Below are 22,733 nucleotides of genomic sequence, written 5' to 3'. Positions count from 1 at the left end.
TGGAGGTAAAGTAAACAGATGTCTAGAGTGTGCTTGAGGAGAAAGCTGTCTAGTTTCCAGATTCTGTGCACGAGTCACTCGCCCAGTCCGTCTTTCTTCTTTACATTAGGGAATTTGTAGTCCTGTAAAATCAGTACCACAAGTACCGGCACACAGAGGAAAAACTTGGACTGCGAGAGAGTTAGTCGAACATGAGAGTGGGGAACATGAGAGCACCCCATAGTTGGCCACAGTCACCCCCACTTCCACTGAGCAGACTGCACTCTAGGGACTCTCAGGTGGAGGCTCACCCTCAGCTGAGTGTGTCCCTAGTTACACGCAGTTCACGTGGAGAAGCTGGCCATATTGGGCCCTTCAAGGAGCGCCAATGGGAGCCCAGGGTGCCAGTGAGAGAGATTCACCCTTTAGTTTACACCCTTGCATACGCAATGCTCATCCTGTTCACCCTGCTTGTGCGGGCACAGCTTTGTTTGGCCTCTGTGCCTCAGAATGTCTCAAGCGGCCAGAATGTGGCATGTTAGCGCTATATAAGCACCTATGCAATCACCAATGAGTTCGGTAATAAACACCCATAAATCAGGTGCAGAGAGGGCACTGTATGTGTGTGTGTGTGTGTGGGTCTGTCTGTCTTGTGCTACAGAAGTGGTCAACATTGTGGCTCTTGGGCTGGGGCCAACTTGCCACGCCTCTGGTCAGTCTGTCGCATGTTCTAGGAAGGCGGGGCCGGCATCGGACACGCCGGATGTATGGCGGTCGTGCCGGCCCCCGATAACCACACAGGGGTGGGCCTGTGTCGGCAATGGTGACGCGACAGGCATGCCCCACCAAAGGTTGGACTACGGGTTTTGGTGTGTGCCCCGGTAGTGATTGTAATCACTTCCGGGGCACGCGTCGCATCAATTCTAGGCCGGTCAGAACCGGCCTGGCCTGATTAGGGTAGAATAAAAGGCTGGGGAGTGGTGGAGTCAACTTCTTTGCTCGCCACTCCCACAGCCTGCCCTTAAGGACAACAGCCTCGCTAAGAGGCTGTATTTTTAATTTCTTTTAATTTTGTTTTGCTGGTTGGGTCGTTGGGGCACGGAGCGTTGGCATTCGGACTCGGGCAACCCTTCTTGTTTTTATCTTTCAGGTTGCTCCGTGAGCAGCATTGAGTCAGCAGCACCTGTTTCTTTGCGAACGGGTCTATTAAGGCCAAGCAGGTTGCGTGGATCGCGAGGAAGTCCGGGGAGCCACGTGTGATCTGCTCCGGAGGGTTGTGCTACGGTCTCCCGGTGGGCCGGCGGGGCATCGAAGTTTTTGGCCCTGCTTGGAATGATGAAGATTTCGTCTTAGCAGGGTTATCGCCCTCCGCTGCACCTGAAGGGTGAGTGTTTTTTAAAGGCTCCTAGTAACATTAAGGAGCATGGTTATTAATGTGTGTCTGCGCGCGCAATAACAGCGGGACGGGTGCACTGTCTCATGTATTTCCCTGACTCTCTTTGAAATGTTTAAGGAACTTATTTGTTAACGGGATGGTATCTGGGGAACCAGTGGACATTCTCCGGTACCCTTACGTTATTCAGATCAGTTATGGCCCATAGAAGTGCACCTGTGTTAGCTCTGGGAATGTAAGGCGCAATATTAGTCACTAAGAATGACGGCATAAATACCTTATCTCGTATAAAAATCACGCTTTCGCTCTTTTAAAATGCGGTGGGGGCAGGTTTTCCATCGTGTATTCTCCTGGTGTGTGAACTGAAAACAGGGGTGCAGGGAGATTTTGGAGGGCGCGTGTGTAGCGCCAAGGTACAGCGGGACAAGCGTTTTGTAAGCGTGATTGAGGCTGCCCAAGAAGAGCTCTTAGTGTCGTAATGGGTGTTAAAGCTCGGTATGCCAGCACGGACGAATTGTTTATTGATGCCAAAAGTTAATGCTTGTGTTTTTTTTTTTGTGTTTTCTAAAGTTTAAGACGGTGCTCAATCGCCTAGTGTGAAAGTGGGAGCCATACAAGGGACATTTGTTGAGCTGCAGCCTATGCTGTGCAATTTCTGCTTTGTTATATGGACAAGTTGAAGGCAACCTTGACTGCAGTGACAAACGGCATAGTGGGCTGCAAGCTGCGTGTATTATTTTAGACTTGACCTAGTTAATAATTGAGTAAATAGTTCAGTTCTGCTTCAAGATTTGACGTAGGCCCCTATTGCATGTGTACATACCTCAAATAATGTAAGTCACTTTCCTTTCTGAAAGGAGCATCTGTGTCAGCTGCGCGTGCGCAGTGACTAAGGAGAGGGGGTCTTTTTCCCAGCCTGTGATGCATCAACATTATGTTAATGCACCAACACGGGTACTTTGTCTAAGTGGTCACAAATGCAACAATGCACCTGTGTTGCTCTTTCGCTATCACGATTTTAGTCGTCACCTCCTGAGTAAATGATAAAGGGTGCACATGTGTTTCTGTTTCTCAATCACGATTTTAGTTTTGTCCTCATGAGTTAGTGGTAAAGGGCGAGAGGTCGGGCTCGAAGTTTCATGCGGACCGCGAGCTGAGCAAAAACCTGGCGTCTGGCTTGAGCCAGGCTCACTCACCTCTAATAGCGAGGTATGCTCAGTAGTACCCAAGGCAATGTCCCAGTGTCTAACTGTGGGGCACGGCAATCGGAGGCTGGAGACACCTCTATAATAGTTGCCAACGTTTCGGATTATTGGTTTGTAATTATATAGCGCGTACTACCCCTGCCGAGGCGTCAAAGCGTTTTTTCAGCGAGTTGCACACTACCCCGGAACCCATAAAGGTTTATTGTCGAATTAGTGTAGCGAAATATGAAAGTAATTTGAGTGGTGGTAGGAAACATGCACTAGGTAACCCATCATTTGTGTGGATGCTGCCTTGGTGTTGACCAAACGCTTTTAGCTTCAGCATTCTTTTTTTTTTTTTTTTTTTTTTGTTTTTTCATCGTCTTTATTCACAAAAAATTTCAAAATGTTTGGATAAAACAAGGTGACATATCCAAAACAAACAGCCTACGCGTTTCGTCCCGATTCACATGGGACTTCTTCAGGGCTATCAAACATGAACAAACACATATATAAACAAGACAGTTGAAAAACAACCAAACTAAATACATTTAACATAAACAAAACTTCATGCTGAATAGAGTTGTTATTCCATACAGAATTTTTTTTTTTTTTTTTTTGAAAAACCTTTATTGCACATAAAAATCAATACAAACATGGGCCTACAACCACCAGGGCCGGCCGCTAATATGTACATGGTCAACAACATCAAGGAAACAATGGGCCCCCTGGGGCTCAGCCGAATTGACAAAATATTGGGTGCACCTCAGAAGTTATCCGGATACATAAATTTTAGAAATACAAACAAAAAGGAAAAATAAATAACACCAAAAGACAAGGCGGAAACCATCGAAAAAGAGGCGTCTAACCACGGCTGGGGGACCACACAGTACCAACTCCACCCTCGGGTGGTCAATGAGGATGATCAAGGGGGAGGTGGGGGGGACGGGAGAGCCATAACTTCAGCATTCTTTAAGTATTATTAAGAGCTATTACGCTAAACTCTGCACTCCAGGTAAATTCTTTTGGGATTCTGCTTTGAGTTGGACCACACGTTTTTAGCTTCAGCATTCCTTATGTAACCTTGAATGCGTTATTGCGCTCAACATGACACTCCAGGTCCATTCTTTAATTAGTGGTGCACGCGCACATTTAGTGAACACCTGCAGGGGAGTCGGGACATGGTATGCAGGGAAAATATTAGCCCCTTCTATAACGAAGTTGTGGATTGCATTCCCCGCTCATTGGTACAGAGGAAGAATAGCCATGGGCATTTCACTTTGTTTAAAGTTTTTTCTCATGGGGATCCAAGATGGGAGATGACAATTGCACTTCCCTTTCAAAGGTTTCATTGAACGAGTCATATCAATGACCTAGAACGCAGGTGTGGTTGGGCAAATCAGTTAATCTCTGGCGGCAATATATGAAGGGGTCTCCATGTAATGCAACTAGCGCTATACTAAGCACTTTCACGGTAAGCCTAAGGTCAATGTTTCTCAAGTCATGCAACTGGTGGGATGCTAAGCATTCTGAGTTGAATCTGAGGGTAATCTGAAGGTAATGCAACAGGTACTAGGCTAGGTGCTCTCATTGAAAGCCTGATTTCAGTACTATGTATGTTATACAAACTGGGGCTTTGCTGGACTCACGATAAAATCAGCAAACCAGTTATACAAACTGAGGCTTTGCGGGAACACTCACGATAAAACCAGCGAACTAGTTACTTTCCTGCGGAAAATTATATGAATGAGTCCCCACCTAATGCAACCGTTGCTGTGCTACGCATGCTCACTGTGAGCCTGATTTCACTGTTCCTCTTGTAATATAACTGGTGAGATGCTAAATCGCTCAAAGTTGAAAGTCTGATGGTACTGCAAGTGGTTCTATGCTAGGCGCTCTCATCGAAAGTGATTTCAATGTTTTATGTGATACAACTTATACCATACGGGACTCTCACAAGGAAACGTCTGATTCCACTCTAAGTTTTGAAAGCCCAGTTTCGGGTCGGCCAGCCATCGCAGGCCGTGGACCATTCACAGTTCAATTGATTTTGGGCCGGTTCACAAGGTACACATGTTATATATCCAGCATATTACTGGTTACTCTTACGGTTGCTCCATTACTCAATCCTTGCAGATGCGGACATCTCCTCACTTGCTAAAGAGTGAGGACAACCGGATTGGCTCGCTCGAATTTTCATTCCAGATAGGGGGGTACGACTGACTGAGGGAGTGACGCTTAGCATGCCACAGCAATTTATGCCACGGGAGTGAGCCTGTCGTCCTCGTCTGCTGGACTCTCCAAATAAAGCGTCTGATCTCAATGTAAGTTTTAAAAATACCCAGCCCCGGGTCAGCCTGCCAACTGAGGCTGCAGAACTCAGGTTCAGTGTAGTTTCTCAGGGGACCTTTAGCGCTGATGTGATGGGTTCGATCCTTTGATGTAAATTTAATACGTCCCAGGCCTTGGTGTCACACCTTCAAGAGGACCTCGTGCGGTTACACGTATGAATTAGGGGTCTGTGTCAAAGCATCTAGGTACTCATTGCAGGTATACCTGTGCTTCAGAAGTGTTATGGCACGCAGTGCCTCTACACCGGTCCGTTCATACATGTAGGCGTGCTATGCCGGTGGTTTGTCACATGGTGCATGCACACCCTCGTGCTCATGCAAGTATTGCACAAAAATGTATGGAGGTACGCACATGTATGGGGGCAGTATCTCTGCACGCTTGTGCATGAAATGTCCGGGGGGCGCACACGGTACCCGGGCACCCCTGTGCTTGTACAATGCAGCATTATATGCTTGCAGTTTGTCACGCAATATCTTTGCGACCTTGTGCCTGAGTGCCCATTCGGTGATATGTCCTTGGGCATGTACAATTCAGCATTCTACCCCTGTGTTGTCACACTGTACCTATTCCCCTTGGGGCTTATGCACATTTGGTGCTTTCGGATGCCTATGTTGTCAGACAGTACCTGGGAACCAGTGGGCGCGTACGATTGCACTGGGGTACAGGTGTAGTATTGCGCAGTATTGGTGCATCCGGTTGCCGGCACATTACATGTCCGTGTTGTGTCGCACAGTACCTATGCACCCTAGGCTGGGGGTGTGGGTGGAAAGAAGGGAGGATTGTGTCACTAAGTAGGGCGGGCATGTGCACTGTATCTGTAGTTCAATGGCATAAGCACTAATCATTTATTGATTTTCATTTATGTGCGGCGGGACCCATGACGGTGATACCCGGGGAAGTGCTCCACACCGCAATGACTGCAAAGGTGGACAGCCAAGGGGTCTGGAAGATCCGGAACGTGAGTGGCAAGTGAAGGCATCAAGCGTGATGGGCGATCAATTCAAGGGCTCAAGAGGTGCCAGCATGCATGGGTGAGATGGTGCAGCCCATGCACTCTATTGGTAGAGTATAGGTATTACACACACCTTATCTTAACATCACTACACTTTTTGTTTATGTTGCACTGTTTTCTTATTACCATCAACCATCCACAAGAAATTGGTGGTTAATAGACCAGCTGTGGATTTGATCCAGTGTCAAAAGTTTTACTGCCAGGCGTACGGTCCTGATGATCAAAGGGCCTGCCCATGTGCAGTCTGGACGATCACATGATAGGATTGATCACTTGGTCGGTTTGATGGTTATCCTATAACTTGGATCATGTTGACCAGTTGTTCTTTTGAACCAGCAATTACTTCTGCTTTCTTGCATACACGCGTTTTCTTTTTCCTTTTTATAGTTGTCAGTGACTAATGCACTCGGTGACATACTTTATAGACTTGTTACTGTGGTCAGGCAAACTGACTTATAGACCTCTCTGGTTTTCTAGTTTTGCACAGGGTATAGGTATTGACAATCATATCTTGCATCAGCTGGGGTAATTTAGCAATACACTGCTTTACAGGTAATGGGCGGATGCAACACCTCAACACCCCTGTCTTGGAAATATATTCTGCTACTACGGCGCTTGTGCTCGCAGGTGCCACTTTAGCGGACACTGTACGGTGTTGGGATGCTCCGCAGTAGGGGGATAAGCCTGTCCTGGAACATAGTGGCCTAGGGCAGGTTTAGGTTGTTCACGCGTTCCTGACAGTTTATGGGAGATCTTGGGGCCTCTGGGGCACTCCCTGTGTAGCCTTCCAAAGGTTACAATTTTGGGAGTCAGTCGATCATTCCAATATGGCACCAACTCTCTTGATGGGTGCAGTTGCACCAGGAATGAGTATCAGTGTCTGGGGCAACGTGCCAATCACTTCCTAGTCAGCCAGCCCTAGCATTAGTATACCACACTTGGGGGGGCGAGTCGAAACACCCATAACTGAAGTAGGGATGGTTGGCACGTCTATGCCCCGGGGTGCACCCTGGTCTAGTAACATGGACAGCACTCGCTAAAGGTTTTATGGACACAATTTTGTGACTGTCTAGGGCTCTACATTCGTAGACTATAGCCCATGGGTGCATCTGGGGGGAGTCGGGCTTCTTAAAAGACGACGTGGGTTTGCTTCCTCGAGGATGAAATCTTCAGAAAGGTTCTTCTGGCCTAGTTAGCAGTGGATAGGGATAGGGCATGACCTTTCAGTGAGTGTTTTGGGGGGGGGGCTGATAGTCGGGCAACTATGCAGGCCTGTGGCGGTAAGGTCATGATTGGTGAGCAGTAAATTTAAGGCCCTTAGAGGGCGGCGCCATTCTTGAATGGGGTCGCCCAAGGGGGAGGGACAAGTCTCTCATAGAACTCCAGGGGCAGTTAAAGCCGGTTGGCTGGATGGGTGCGGGGGAGGGGGAGTCACGCTTTCCAGTAGGCTGCTTGGCCACCCCGCACGTGCACAATTGCGCAAGTAAATGGCGCATAACTGCAAGGGCCCCTTATGGAGATAATTTACTGGGCATATGAGGGTGACCTGGGGGGGGGGTAAGTACCCTCACGGGGAACAGGCCCCTCTGCGCATGCGGACTCCGTTTGGAGGGCGGGCATAAGGGCGTATGGGGGCGACCTGGGGGTAAGTACCCTCACGGTAAACGTGCCCCCTGCGCATGCGCACTCCGTTGGAGTGCGGGCATAATTTGATAAGGATCTGGCGCCAGTTAATGACCTTGCCGTAGGCTCAAAATAGAGATATGCAGAAAAATGAAATGTTATTGTTATGATTATTGATTATGGAATGTTTAGATTCGGATAGGAATGTATTTGTATTAGAGATATGTTAAGGTTAGCAAACTTACATCTGTACCTATCCAAGTAATCAATGTAATGTTTTTTCTGCGTATTGTTTAAATATTATAATTAAAATTGTTGATTTAATTTTATGTTAATAAATACGGCCGGGGGTTAACGACTCCCTAATCCAAATTTTCCTTGTGCTAAGCGTGTTACTGTTTTAGTATTGATAAGGGAGGAGGGGGTCTAGGCTGTACCTGGCCATATAGGCGCTAGGTGTTGTTAGTCTTGAAGCGGGTGTTCGACTGTTGTGTTTCTCTTTCCCGGTCCTCATTGGCAGGTGGGATCCTGGCCTTGCTTCCTGGATTTTAATCTGCTTCCTCTGCCTCGAGAGCTCTCATAGGAGCCGAGGGGGCTAGCGATGCATGAGTGGAGGCGCTACACACATGTGCAAACAGACACTCCTGCAGATGAGTGTCCGGCTTCAGGACAGTAAACATTGTGTACAGTCTGTGTCTTCCAAAACCCTGCTTTATTTGCTCCTTAAAGCATCCGAGAAGAAGGATTCATTACATTTGAGAAATGAAGGTCTATGCAAAACACACTTCTCTTTAAAAGAGACCTTTCCTGTTCATCGCTGTGTCATGCCTATTTGCATCTCTGACTTCTGTGGGATGTACAATCTTGGGCATTAGTATAATCCTCTTGTTAAAACTGTAGTGCATCGAAAGGTAAACACGTTGATCCCCTTTCCTGCTAAGCTTCCAAATATAATTTACCTGAATTGTTACAGTTTAGAGTGACCCAAAGGTGGCGTTTCTGCCTGTTAAAATATGCACCAGCAGTCGCATGATTGGACAGTGTGATCGGGGACATCCAATTGGAATGTCAGTCGAGCTGAGCCCCTATCTGTGCATGGGAAGAAGAAAAGATCCATATTTAACAAGCATTTGCAATGCAATAGGTCTCGCATTTGCAAGGGTTTCAGCTATGGGCATTGTAAATGACAATGCCTTTTGTTTGTGTGTTGGTTTTTAAAACAAATAAATTAAAGGCATAGTCATTTACAATGCCAATTGCTTAAACTCTCGCAAATGCGAGACCTATTGCATTGCAAATGCTTGTTTAAATTACTGCTGGTGATGAACACTGTCAGGACCCTCCTCCTTGAAGCTGTGGTAAGGTAACTTTTTTTCTACCTGCTATCCGTAAGCACTTAATTTGTATTTATTTTTTAAGCCTTTTACAGTAAGCAGTGAAAGATGCTGTACAGTTACTGCCAGCTGTATGAGAATGCCAGCTGTTGAACATGAGTGGTTGCACACATCTGATGGAGCGCCCCTGGTCAGCGCTAATCGATGTACGATTCGATTGACTAGAACAGCCCAGTACGTGTCGATGCTCCTGGCTTCATTAAATAAGGATTCTCGATAGGCGGGAAAGGGAGATTCCTGTACTTTGACGCTCAGACAAAACCATTAAAAACACCTGTACAACAAGGCTTTTCAACTTCTCTGAATTTGTAGATTCATTCAAATTATGGAATTTTTACAGAAAGAAAAGGCTGATTGCTTACTCAAGTGTATTAGTTGAAACCAAAATCTCAATAAAGGCAAACTTGCAATGTGCCTTTAAGAAATTAAACAAGCACTGCACATTTGGGAATAGATCAAATAATTGTAAGCAAATACAGAATGTACCACAAGCCACAAGTTCTGTGTAAGCAGCAACCAGAATCATCAGAAATCTTGACTGTCTAGTGGTAAAGTAAGACAAAATCTGACTATTTCTCAAAAAAGCAAGTTTTTTATAATGCTCTGGGCAATGAAAGCACACAAATTCAGAGCATGATTTTATGCAAATGGGTAGCACTAAATTGTTACTTGTACTGCGTCGATCACATGAATAACATTATTACTTTAAAATAAAACCTACTTGCACATTTTCCGCATTGGCTGTTAAATACATAATATTACACAAAAGAAATTGATATGTTTTATTAATGAAAACCACAATAAAAAAACAATGAATTGCTTTTGCATTTAAATAACATTGTCATGTTAAACAAGGCCCAGCTGAGTGCCCTTGCATTGTTACATTAGAGCGTCCTTTCCTGTGGAAGCTAAGAACGTTTTTGTTGTTATATGCAAATACTGACTATGGTTAGCATCTGATTTAAAATGATTTTCTGAAAGCAAAATGCAACATGAACTTGCACAGCTCGCTCACAGGAGAAAAAAAAATGACCGGTTTTAATTTGGCGTAGTGTGGCCTAGTTATGCTAAAAACAGCAAACCTGAAATATGCATTTTTATTAAAAGCAGACTCACGTGCTTGGTGCTGTGGAGAGAAGTAAACTTGCACTCAGCACTGTGTGCTTCACGCCCTGAACTTTAAAAAAAAAAACCTTATGATGGTGGTGTATGCATTATCTTTATGGTACCTGAGATGGGTACCCTAATCATGGGGTATGCTAAACATCAAGGGGTGCAAACATATCAAAGAGAGCACGCGATTGGCTGAACAATAGCCCCGACCAGACTTATAGAGAAGTTTGCAGAGTCACGCCCTAGGCAGGCCGTCTCCGCCGCAGCCAATGACAGCTCGCTGCCAAGCCGCCTCTACCTGTTTACACCGGGCGGGGAGGGCCCCGTGCAGGCATCGTCTCGCTGAACTTCAAGTCAAACAATTCTCCCCGGGAGACAGTCTCCGACACTCAGTCCGAGCTAAACCCGGAACATGCTAACAGCTCAGTCACAGTCAGCTCGGGAGGCAGCGCAGAGCTCCGGAACTGACAGTGTGGACGTGGGAGGTGTGAGCCTGGCCGCGCGAGCAGCAGTCGGTGAGTACCAGCCGCGGTGCGCATACCAGCACAGGACATAAAGGTATCCCGGGTGGATGGCAGCTCACAGCCCGGCTCCAGACAGCCTCCTGCCGAGTCCGCTTTCCTAGTAACCCAAGAACACGTTGATCAAATCTTCCTCTGTGGTTTCAGTGTGTGCTTTGTGGATGTTGCAACGGAGCTGGCTTTGTGTACGTTAGAGCTTCACTTCCTGCACAGGTCATACAGAGACTTTCAGAGCCCACTCTCTGCGGACCAATGTTAAGTGACAGGAACCCCCCCCCCCCCCATGCACTACTTTCAAAACTCTCCTCATGTATACAGGGGTACCCCGTGCACTGTCTGAGAGTTGTTCCTTGAACGTGTGGATGTCACAGAAATTAAAACAGCCCTCACTTAATGTTCTTGTTCTTTAGGGACTTCGTTTCTGGTTTTCAATGCCAACTAGTTGCATATGTCCTAGGGGGGTTGTACTGAGTAACTGTGCCGCAGGGTCTCTCAGATTTGCGTTTACCCAGTTGGACGTCACTCCCTTCCACTGGGGTACTTACTGCTCGGAGAGCAATGCTGGTACTTTGTCCCCGCAATACACTGCGTGACCTCGAGTGCTGTACATTATGGCACACAGACGGTCTAAAAATGTCTATATACAAAGGCTGCGTCGTTTCCTCTGAATGTCTACATATGACCTCACCAATCACTTGGAAAAGTAAACTTTTACACAAGGAAGAAAACGTACCTGAACTGTACGTGGTAATATTACAAGTCACGAAGGAGTTCCGTACCAGCCTGGAGGCACAAGGTTGGGTCACCGAACTCCGAGCTGACTTGCTTTTCCCCTTATGTAGAATTGAGAGTATTTTATTTCTTATATTGTACGACATTTGAAGAAGCGTGCATGAATGTAAACATAACGACCAGGTTGACAGTGTTACACCCTCTAAATCAAGGGGTCTCTAACATTTTCTGTAGTGAGAGCTATCAGTGAAAATCATTGTGAGCTACTGAAGGCTGAGCAACTTGTGCATTGTTACCAGACACCCCCACAGACGGCTTCATCGGCTTTAAGCCTCATGTCCATAGAGCCAGATGCTATGAATTGAACACTATACTTTACCTAGGGGCATTCTGACCGGGCTGCCATGTGTGTCACTGAGAGTGTGGTCTTTGGTGAAGTATGAACATGTGTGCATATGAAGGAGGTATATATGTACAGGTGACTGAGAGACTGTGTCGTATGTACTTGTGGCACAGGACATACTGTCCGCCATATGTGGCTGCTTTACATGTATAACACAAATGGGATACATGTAAAGTTCAGAAAAAATTTCTATGGAATATTTTTCTGCACTTTAAATTTCACCAACTTAAAATAATGGCTGTACTTTTGACGTATAAATATGGCACTGCATTAAGAAAATAAGCTAAAGAGTAATCTTTGGTAATGTGGATTTCGTGAAACTCATAATTAAAATGTTCTCCCATTACTAAGTATCACATTTACAAACATCAAGCATCCTGCTCCAAGTGACCTGTATACACAGTGCCATATGCATAACAGAAGAATACATTTGTTTAAATGGGAGGAATCTTAAGTGAATAAACATGCTTCATAAGACATTAAGTGGTGTTTGGCTTGATTGAGAGTGGAGAAAGACATTAATAGCTAATGTTTCATAGAAAAAGTTGTCTTCACTTTAAATGTCTCCCATTTGAAAAAAATGACAATTTTTCAGTTAAAAATATGGCACAGTGTTTACTGGCCGCTGGGATAAAAAGTCCTGCTACTTGTAAATGTGACACTTTGAAATGGGAGAGAATGTAAATGAAGAGTTAATCATTAAGGTAGCTTTTCATTTTCATTTTCTCCCATTTAAAAGCGTTCAGAAACATCATTTTGTTCTCAGCTCTGGTATTGAGTCACAAGGACTTTCATTTAAGAGTTCAAAGCCTCAGTGCTTCAGATGTTCCCCTCTTTGACCCGGCCGGGCCCATACATCTGACTGAGGCCTGCTCATTTTCAGGCCCTACTATCTGCAGCCTGATGATAATAATGTAAACACAGCCTTCCCTAATGCTAAAAAAAAAATGTTGCTGTGCGTTTTTTACTACTTAACTCAAGCCTGCAAGCTACTTTGAAGGTGTCTGGGAACTATTGGTAGCTCAGGATGGACTATTTCGAGACACCTGTGCATACCTAGTTGGAGGCACCTGTACACACGTGGTCGATGGCATATGATATGTGTATGACATTAAAAAATATGAAGTCTTTTTCTTCACAAAATGCTACAATAGAATTGTAATTATGGAAATGTTGTTAGCTGGTAAAGTGTAGTCCTTCTTTTCCCTTACTCACTTACTGGGCATGAGGAGGGCTTTTCAGGCTGGTCAGAGAGGTGTCATATGGAAGCACGGGGCTTTAGGAGATGGAAGGAGGCGGGTGTCGCGTGCTGCTGGCAGACGTCCCCTCACGCCAGGCACTGGGAATCAGTGAAGTTGCTGCATTTGCTTGTTTTTACTTTGACAATGTTATGTGAGTCTTGGCAGAGGCTCCTGCTGTGACGCAGATGAAGAGAGACGGTCACTTCAGAACTGGCTACTAACAATAAGCGCTGGGAAAGCCATTGGTCTGGCCTCATCCAACGGGTGTCATGTGTATTTTTTATTTTTTATTGTTGTAAACATAATTCACGAAACGAAAAAGGAAGACAATACCACGGCTAAACATGGTGGCTCTATGCTTGTCACAACGGTTTGAAATCGGCACAAAAGTGAACCATCGCATCCACTTTTAGTATTAAAAGAGGGGCGCTTCACAGTGGGCCTACAACGTGCGCCCACGACCGGCATAGACATCTTTTTTAGTTTCACTGTACAGCAGGGACAAAGAATATTTTACTGCTGCAAAGAAAAGGTACTATTGACTTTGAATTTACTGAAAACTGAATACTTAATTTGAGCAGTAAGAAAGACTAAGAAAATAGACAGGGATACAAAATGGAAAGAAAGAAACATTGACAAAGTGAAGCTTTGGCCCACAATGGCGCTGCGGTGGACGCCCTTTCATGGATGTGCGCGTGTGATCAAGCGAAATGCCATCAGTCAGTGGAAGGGAGTCAGTAGCTGAAGGTGACTGACCTGCTGTCCAATGCTGGAGTGGCCGGAAGCGAAATGTGACTGACTGTTGAACGGCAAAATGGATGAACGGCTGACCCAAAGGGAGTCCCTCTATGCCCGCCTATAAGTACGTGTTTTTTTTCGGGTATTTCTTGCATGACACGAGTCGGGTGAGACAGCTAAAGTTGTCTCTACGCCAGGCCTTAATAAGAGACAGGCCTTTGTATAGAGGTGTTAATCTCCCGTCCATGGCAACTTCCCGCAGCGGGGTTCTGATGTCACAGTGCCCAATGTTACAGCTTACAAAAGGCATTTCCTAGAGTACAATACCAACGATTAATTAAATGGAAACTTGTTTCTGGTTTCTTTGAAGTGAAATTTCAGTTTTTGTGAGGTCGCGGCATTAGAGGACTGGGGTCATTGTTGTTCCTTCAGTTGGTGCGCTGCTCGAGGTTTGTATGTCATAGTCCCAGTTACGAGTGGATCAGATTTCAGCTGCAGGATGCTGTGTAGCCACCATCCGGGTTCACCACACTTAAATCCGGCCATTCTGAGTTAATTCCTACAGAATGTGAATTAACTAGGCACACCAGATTTTCCTCAAGCCAGGTTATGCAAACGATCTCCCTTTTCCGCGCAGTTAGTTCTCCCATTTCCCATCCGCTCCAACCAGTGGTCCTGCACTAGGTTATGATCTGGCATAAGTGGTGCCTGAACTGGAAATGTCGCTGCATCTAACTCATAATCAGTGCCCATATGTGAAAGACCGTTTCGAAATCCCTTGAAATGTCATTGTCTCCCGATGCAGATCTGTGTGACGTGTCCCTATGCAAGAGGCTTTAGCCATGCTGATCCGAGCATAGGCAGGTAGAGCCAGCTCTCACATTACTTCTGCTTCCGGATATTCCTACATGAAACAGGAAACATACATGTGTGCTGTCTGCGCATGCTCACGGCCCGGCTGCACTGGGAAAGAGTTTCTTCGCGCCAGCTCTGTCCTCCCATCCCATAGGCTGATTCTGACCACAGTGGAGTGTACTGGGCCCCAGTGGCACTATCACTGGTAACAGTGACCAGTCTACTCTGGACAGCTAGGTTGGAGGTTGGTCTCCACATCACACCCCCGCTGCGTCGCTTTCCAGATATACACGGGCTCCTTTCAAGAGTGTGCTGTTTAGTGTCTTCATGCCACAGAGGCGTGCTTCATGTTGTAGACCTTTTGGGCACAAGCTCAAGCCGCGCCACACAGGCTCCAGTGCTGGTGTCTTGAGGGTCCAGCCTACTCCACAGCCAACCTGCCACCAATGCCACCTCCGGCTGTAAAACACCTGCCTACCACAGCTGGATCAAGCAGAGTCGGCTCTACATTTGGGATTGATTACATGTAATTATTTAAGCGGGGTAACTTATAATTCACCATTCTGCAGTCCTAGGTAATACTACATGCCAAGGGAGTGCAGGCTGCCTTTCACAGGCCGCCAACTTGATGAGCTGGATTAAGCTTGGATTGATCAAGTTAGAAGGGGTGGGGCACCGGGAGGATTCATTACTGACCCTATTAGCTATGTAGCATTGAGAAAACTTTTAGGATGTAGAGGGTATGGCCAGCAGCCCAAGGAGTACAGTTGAGGGGCAGTGAGGTATTCATGGGGGTACATTAGAGCTCACTCTGCGGTGGAGTCCATCCTGCGTCTAGCGCAGCGCACAGTCTCTTATGTACTACTCTGTTGAAGGTGGATCATAAAACCCACCCTGCTGTGCTCGAATGGCCTCACCTAAGGGCATTCTAGACAGCTATCTGTTTATCATTTTGGGTTAGGCCAGTCTTGCTGTTATACTCATTTCCTTTGTACATTTATTTCAGAAATAAATTCACAATCTATTTTTAGTAAAGCAGATTGTAGCTTTTGATTTCAAAATGGAGTTTGATTCCACAGTGAAAGGCAGGCTGCTTTTGAAAGCTCTGCCTTTTATTTATATGAATATAAATATCTAAGATGTACCCCTTTTACACTTTTTTCAGCTGTATCTGCTATGTTCAACAAATTAGTATGTGGTGTTGGCGTCCTGAAATTTACAAAATGGTAAATAGAAGGCTATGGTTGACTAATGTTAAACTATTGTTTACACCGAGATTGTCAGATTTATTTCCAGGGACCATAATTGTCCAAGAACTGCAGGATTATGTGTTTGCTCAAAACAATCTAAAATAAAATATGATTTTTGTGTGTATTTTCTGTTTAAAACAACAGTGCATTCAAGCTGGAATTCTGCACAGTAGTTGTCAGCATTCGGGAATGTAGATATCAGGTAGTTAGTGAATTCACAAACCAAGTAGGTGATAGGCACAGGATTGAAGTGGTTAGAGATACTTGCATAGATGAATCAAAATACATAGGGGCCCATTAGGATATTGGGCAGATCGCCACCGCCGGCCCAGCGGTGGCGATCCGCCTGCCAAATGTCCCTGGTTCCCCCCGCCATATTAGTATGGCGAGAGGCACCGCGGCAGACAGAAAGACCGTCCGCCGCTTTTCTGCTGATCAGATTGCCGGCCGGGCCGAAAAGGGACACAATATGGTGGCAGTGCCTTTCAGGCACCGCCATCCATATCATGATGCCGGCGAGTGGATGCCTTTCTATGGTGGAGACTCTGCCATGGAAAGGCATGCAGTGAAAACTGCGGGGCCCGTTGAGGGCCCCCGGGGAGTGGTGGGGGGTGGCTGCACTTGGGCTTGAAGAAGGGCTTAAACAAGCCCGAAATGCATTGGGCATTTGGATTAATAATACGATGAATGGATATTTGGATTAACGATACCATGAATATAATTCTATGAAATTACACTAAAGAAAGTGTTGAATAAACTTTGACGACGTTCAATACTACCTTGAGTCATCAGTTGAATCTATAAAAAGAGACGTCATCTCTAAAACCGAGTGCATCACGAATGACATATTCCTATTCAGGAACGTGCTAACTGTCGTGCACTTGGGGTGTACCCATGGTACACCCCTACATTGGCATGCACAAGGTGGCAGGCACTATGCGGTGCCTGTCACGTTGTGCATGCCGATGCACAACATGCATTTCCTACATTGCGGCGGGTGCTGCTGACAGCACTGCCCGCTACAATGTAAGAAATGTGGGATGCGACCGCCAGGGTGGCTGTGGCACCCTAATTGCCATAGCGGGACCGCTGCACCTCTGGCGGTCGGTCCCGTGTACCGTTACGGTGGCGGGCATACTGTCACGGATAACGGGACTGACCGACAGAGGTGTGGCGGTCTCGATATGGCCATCAGGATGCGACCGCCACCCTTGTGGTCGCATCCCGCATATTTAACATTGTGGCAGGCGGTGCTGTAAGCAGCACCCGCCACAATGTTGAATGTGCATGTTGTGCATCGGACATGCACAACGTGACAGGCACCGCGCGGTGCCTGCCACCTTGTGTATGCCAATGGAGTACCCCCCAAGTGCAGCCCCTCACTCCCCTGGGGGCCAGTGAATTCCCGCGTGCCTTTCTATGGCGGAGTCCCCACCATGGAAAGCCATTCCTCCGCAGCCACCATATTGTGTCCCTTTTCCGCCCGGCCAGCAATCCGACCGGTGGAAATGCGCCGTGGTGCCCCTCGCCATACTAATATTGCAGGGGGTGAACCAGGGATATTTGGCGGGCGGATTGCCACTGTCGGGCCGGCGGTGGCCACCGCCTGCCCGGTGGTGGTTATCCGCCCGTTATGCTAATGACCCCCGAAGTATGGTCAGGGGCATGAGTACACAGTTCGGCTGGGCTAGTTAGTTAGCTTAAAAAACCTATGGGGGAATCTTGTGGGTTCTTGGGTCTGGAAATCTCTGATCACGGGACAAGCCTTTTGATTCTTCTAAATGTTTGAAGAGGGCTCAGTTCTCCAGTGGAATGGGCCAGCCCAAGAAGGCTTCAAAGACTTTAAAAGGTCTTGAAGGTGATTTGGGGAAGGCTTACATTGCTCCTCTAATATGAAGGAGCTAAATCAAGAGGTAAACAAGAGCTTATTTATAAGGTTGTGTCACCCACCTGGTGAGAATAATATGCTTCTCGGTAATGAGAACCTTGCATCTGATAAGGTTAAGAACTTTGTTTAGGAATACTGCATGGTCCAAGGAAGGAAACTGTTGCATTTGCTTAGTTTGTTTAGGAGTTGATAAGGGTTTTAGCCAATTGGATGGAAAAGGATTGCCAGATTCTATGGATGTTGAGCTATTGGACTAAACTTGATTGAGCATTGAATTTTCCTTTAGGTGCCAAGATTTTCCACTGAGAGCAAGTGGGAGAGGCAGTGATAGTGGGGTAAATGTGGGATAAAGGATGAGTTTGGTAGTGAACGAGATAAGCATAAGGTATCAAAGATGAGGGAGCAATGGACCATCCAGGACCAAATGATTGAGCCAGTCTGTGATTATATCTGGAGGTAGAGGGGATAAGGAGAAAAAGAAGAAGATGTGCTTGTGATCAGCGAATTGGTGCTTAAGAAAGCAGTATGAAAACTTGTGAAGAGAAGTGGTGAAGAGGGAGTATACGAGAAGGCTTGTATTGGAAATTGTGGATAATCACCAACAGAGAGGTGGGCAGTAAGCTAGAGGAGCACTTTTAGATTGTGAAGGAGTATACATATTGGGGACATATTAACATTTGGGCAACATAAAGGAAATAATGTGTCTGAACTATCTAAAGTGAAAAGTGTGACAGGAGTGGAGCATGTAAAATGGATGATGGTGATGAGCAGAGGGAGGAGACCTGAATGAGGGCCATCTTGGTGAAGTGAATATTATGGAAGCTTAGACTTTAGATGATTTAGATGGCTGTAGGTAGAAAAGTAAAGATGAAGTCAAACTGAACATAATTGTTTTAGAGATTTAAATATGTAGAGCAGGAGAAAGTTGGTTGGGGCTTATTCTGGGTGCTTTCTGTGGTAATAAGGTGGGGATGGGCTAGCCCACAGCTGCTAATGGGAGGCTAATCTAGTTGTCAGGCCCCTTCTAGAAGAAGTGAGTACAATATTGCCTAGACAGATTTCAAATGTTCATGGTATCCTTCAGTCTGAGCTGAACAATCTGACTATGCTATTACTATCCATGCAGAGCCATAATGTGATATGTTCTGTATAATTAATTGTTCAATCAAAAATATAACTTTGCAGCTATAAATAAACTGCAGCGACATTACAAATCTCATTTAAGATAGAAAGATGTGATAAGGTGATAAAGATGTTTAAGCTAAAGTCTCATAAATCGCAATCAAATATTTGAATAAACCATGTGTGTATAGACTGCATGATGTCCCAACAAGGTTTTTTTTAGAGAGATCCGTGAGAGCCAAAGGAAAGTAAAGCTGTTCGAAGGGAAGGTGTGCTGTGGGAAGGTAAACAAAGGGTTGTATCAAGTGCTGAGGCACAGCACCTGAGAGGGAAGTTGATGCCTCTGAAGGGGAAAGAAAGATTGAGGCTATAGCACTCAGGGGCATATGTACAAGCCCCTATCGCCACCACAACATCACTTTTATCGACGTTGTGGTGGCAATAGGGGCTTAGCCTTATTTATAAGGCAGCATTAAGCCACTTAACATGTAACTTGTAAATAAGGCCACCTTTCACGCTATGGTTAGCGTGAAATGGGTGGGCAGTGGGTGTTGCAGTGGGCGTTCCACCGCAACACCAATTGATTTTGACGCTGCCCCCTATGTACAATGAAAAGCCTGTTGGCGAAACGAGGAGAAATGCACTATTCCTCCTCGTTTTTGCTTTTCCCATGTGTGCTGCCTTGTGCATATCAGGATTGTTTATGTGCAGGAAGGAACCCCTTCCTACACATAAACAATCCTCTCCTGCACTCAGACACCCTTGCACTATGGGTCAAGGGTGCCTGCGTTGGCGCTACAGTGCTAAGTGTAGCACCATCGCAGATGGAAACACAAGGCTGCACCATATCGTTGTGGCGGAGTGAGGAGTTAAGCCATGTTGGCTAACACCTCACTCCGCCACTTCTATTGCACATATCCTACTCAGTCTGATCTTGGTACCCTTAGCATATACAGAACAATTTTTAGTGGGTGAGTTAGGGACCTGTTTTGAGGGAGACATTGATCACACATCTGGCAAGAAAATTGTTTGGCTTGTAAAATGAATTTAACAAGTTGGCCATTGAAACGTAGGGGAGGGACTATAAAGATAAGCACCACAGATGGAAAAGGTAATCATGGACGCAGAAAAGGGGGAAAACTACAAATCAAAAGTGCACACAAACGAGGGGAGCAGAAAAAAGTAACCGGTGACTTAAGTAGTGGTGGCAGTGATATCCATTTTACAAAAAAACACAGAGAGGGAGATAACCCCCCATTTAAAAATAGATTAAGGGAAACAATGGAAATAAATCGACCTTTTGCAGCATTGATATTTTTCCCACGGCCATTGAACCTTTTATCAATTTTTTTACATAGAACCACACTAAAGTCTTTTCTGGTACTGAAGTTGAATGCAATCAGTTTGAGGTCTTGGTTGCAACAGCATCTATCCACGTTTCTTGTTCCCTGACAGTTTTTCCTTGGCAAGAGGGTCTCTCCTGTCAAAACCTATCTTCCATTTCCATCCCCCTCCCTCACAATCGCCCTCCAACCAGTCCTGCACCACAGGGGTTACTGCTCCCATTTACCACTTGTTCTGAGAAGGTGTAAATGGAAGCGTTAACATCTCAGAATAGGAAATACCATTAGTACTTCCATACTGTATTTCTCAATCCACATAATTATTCCCCATTCCTCTGGAATCAACTTGTTATAGGTAGGATTTCAGGTGGAGCTAGCAGCCAGCAATGATAATTCCAGCTGCTGGGAATCTCAGCAGTGAATTCCACCCAGCTCTTAATCGGGCCATAGAAAGAGGTACATTAGTAGTCAGTCGCTAAGGAATTAAGATAATGAATGTTGGTCTCCAAATGTTGGTTCCCTGAAGGAATACTACATATAGGCCTTCATTACAAGTGGCCCAAGAAACGATGATATGTACTGCATTTCCTGTTACTGCTCATCAGAATTCTTAATTGTTCGTATTATATTTCACCTGGTAATGATGGGGTGTAATAAAATCTTCATCCACTGCTAAATGCTGGCAGGTAATACCTATAGCAACACAAAAAAGATGATGGACGGATTGCTGAACATTATCAAACATTCACCCCCATTCACAGTTCTGGGTTAAAGCCATCATTTTTTTCCTCACCATGCCAACCCGGTTTGGACCCAGCCATATTCAAATCAGTCTTAACCCGCTCCCCATGGGAACAGTCCAGCCCAAACTGCCAGGCCAGATCCTCCCTGGACCGGAAAACAAGCATCCTGGGAGCTGTTTCAGGGTATCATCCCTCATCAGCCAGCCTAGCTGGAATTCAGTGGCAATCCGAATACGGGACCCACATCTGGGCATACCTTTCCCACTTAGGGCGACTATAGCAACACAAAAAGATGCTGAACATTGCCAAACATTCACCCCCAGTCACAAAACTGGTTTAAATCCATTGCTTTTTTGCTCATTATGCCTCCCCAGTTTGGACCCAGCCATATGCAAATCAGTCATGACCCTGCTCACCATGGGAACAGTACAGTCCAAACTGCCCGGCCAGGTCCTGATTTGCATATGGCTGGGTCGAAACTGGAATGGCACAGTGAGGAAAAAAATGATGGACATAGGCCCAGATCTCTGTACTGGGGTGAATATTTGACATTGTTCAACATTCTGCTTGTCAATTGTTCTTTTTGTATTTGTTGCACCTAAGTGGGACGGGTATGCCCGGATGAGGGTCCAATGCTCGCCATGCCACTGGAGTCAAGCTAGGATGGCTGATATGGGGATACCCCGAAACCGGTCCCAGGATGCTTGTTTCCTGTCCAGGGAGGTTCTGGGCTGGCACTATTTCCAAGGGCAGCAGGGTCAAGTCTGATTTTCATATGGCTAGGTCCAAACTGGAATGGCATGGTGAGCCGAAAATCGATGGATTTAGGCCCAGAACTCTGTACTGGGGTGAATGCATCCGACGCTGAAGCACCGGTAATGAGACAAAAATAGCAAAACATATATAAGACTCTAACATGCCAAGCTGGACTATGGTTCCCAGGATTCGGACCAGCTGCTAATAGTCAAGGATGGTTACAATAATGTAATTTTTTCTTCTTTTATTGATTGTTCAAAGTCAATGGGTCACAGTTAGCAAGAAAACAGAAGCATATGAGCTGCCTAATACACACGTTTTACAGTACCTGTCCAGTCCCTTACTTATCCAGCACCTGATGGCATGTGTCAAGAAATGAAGCAAGGTTATTGGACACTACAGGTACATATAAAATAATTTTGATAATAGCGCAAAGCTAATGCAGCCTAAATGTACAGCAGCCAGTTCCCACACATCAGGGGTTAGACTGAAGCACTTTAGGGCCACTGTCCACATCACTGCAGTCAAATGCATTAATTACACATTTACAGCACCTTGACATACATGTGCGATGAGGCGCTTCTGCAAAAATATCTAGAAGCATCTGGGGCACATTTGGCTTGCTTTGCACAGCCTCTGCCTGCCCCAGTGAATGTATTTAGTTGCTGACCTTCCAGCCTAATTCGTGGCACTGGTGACATCGTAGACTCAAGCTTTGATGTGGATTTGACAAAAATCTGCTGCAGCCAGTAGCAGCCTCTCTCTGAGACACGTTTGGATGCGTCAGCAGACAATATAGTTCAGCGACAGACAGGGCACAAGTACAGTAAAAACAAAAACAACAGCAATCGCCGTGCCCAGCCTTGTGTGGGATCCAGCACCTTCCGTTGTTCCAAGCAGGCCGGTGCACGGTGCTGCTGATTGGCCCAGGTGGCATCTGTAGACTTGCCCCGGATTGTTTTCCTCTCTCTGTCCCGCGGCCGCCCGGGTAAGTGGCCCAACTCGCCAACGGAGAGCCCAGAGTTGACACTCGACTAGTGGTGGTCAGAGTGGGCAGTATGTGGATGCAGGATCTCTGCCTGCACCAGGGA

General features: G+C 46.0%; 1 protein-coding gene across 1 annotated transcript in view; it reads left to right on the top strand.

Moving 5' to 3' along the window:
* Positions 1-10,294: 10,294 nt before the first annotated feature.
* CRACR2A (calcium release activated channel regulator 2A) overlaps positions 10,295-22,733 on the top strand; it is a 727,465-nt gene continuing 715,026 nt past the window's right edge. Inside the window, exon 1 of the mRNA XM_085652578.1 lies at positions 10,295-10,565. The gene's annotated coding sequence lies outside the window, so the exon portion shown is untranslated. The remainder of the gene's footprint in view (positions 10,566-22,733) is intronic.

This window comes from Triturus cristatus, chromosome 4_1 (genome assembly GCF_964204655.1).
Source record: "Triturus cristatus chromosome 4_1, aTriCri1.1, whole genome shotgun sequence".
NCBI lineage: Eukaryota > Metazoa > Chordata > Amphibia > Caudata > Salamandridae > Triturus > Triturus cristatus.
Note: the sequence above shows the minus strand (reverse complement) of the source record. Positions and strands in the feature narration are given on the sequence as shown.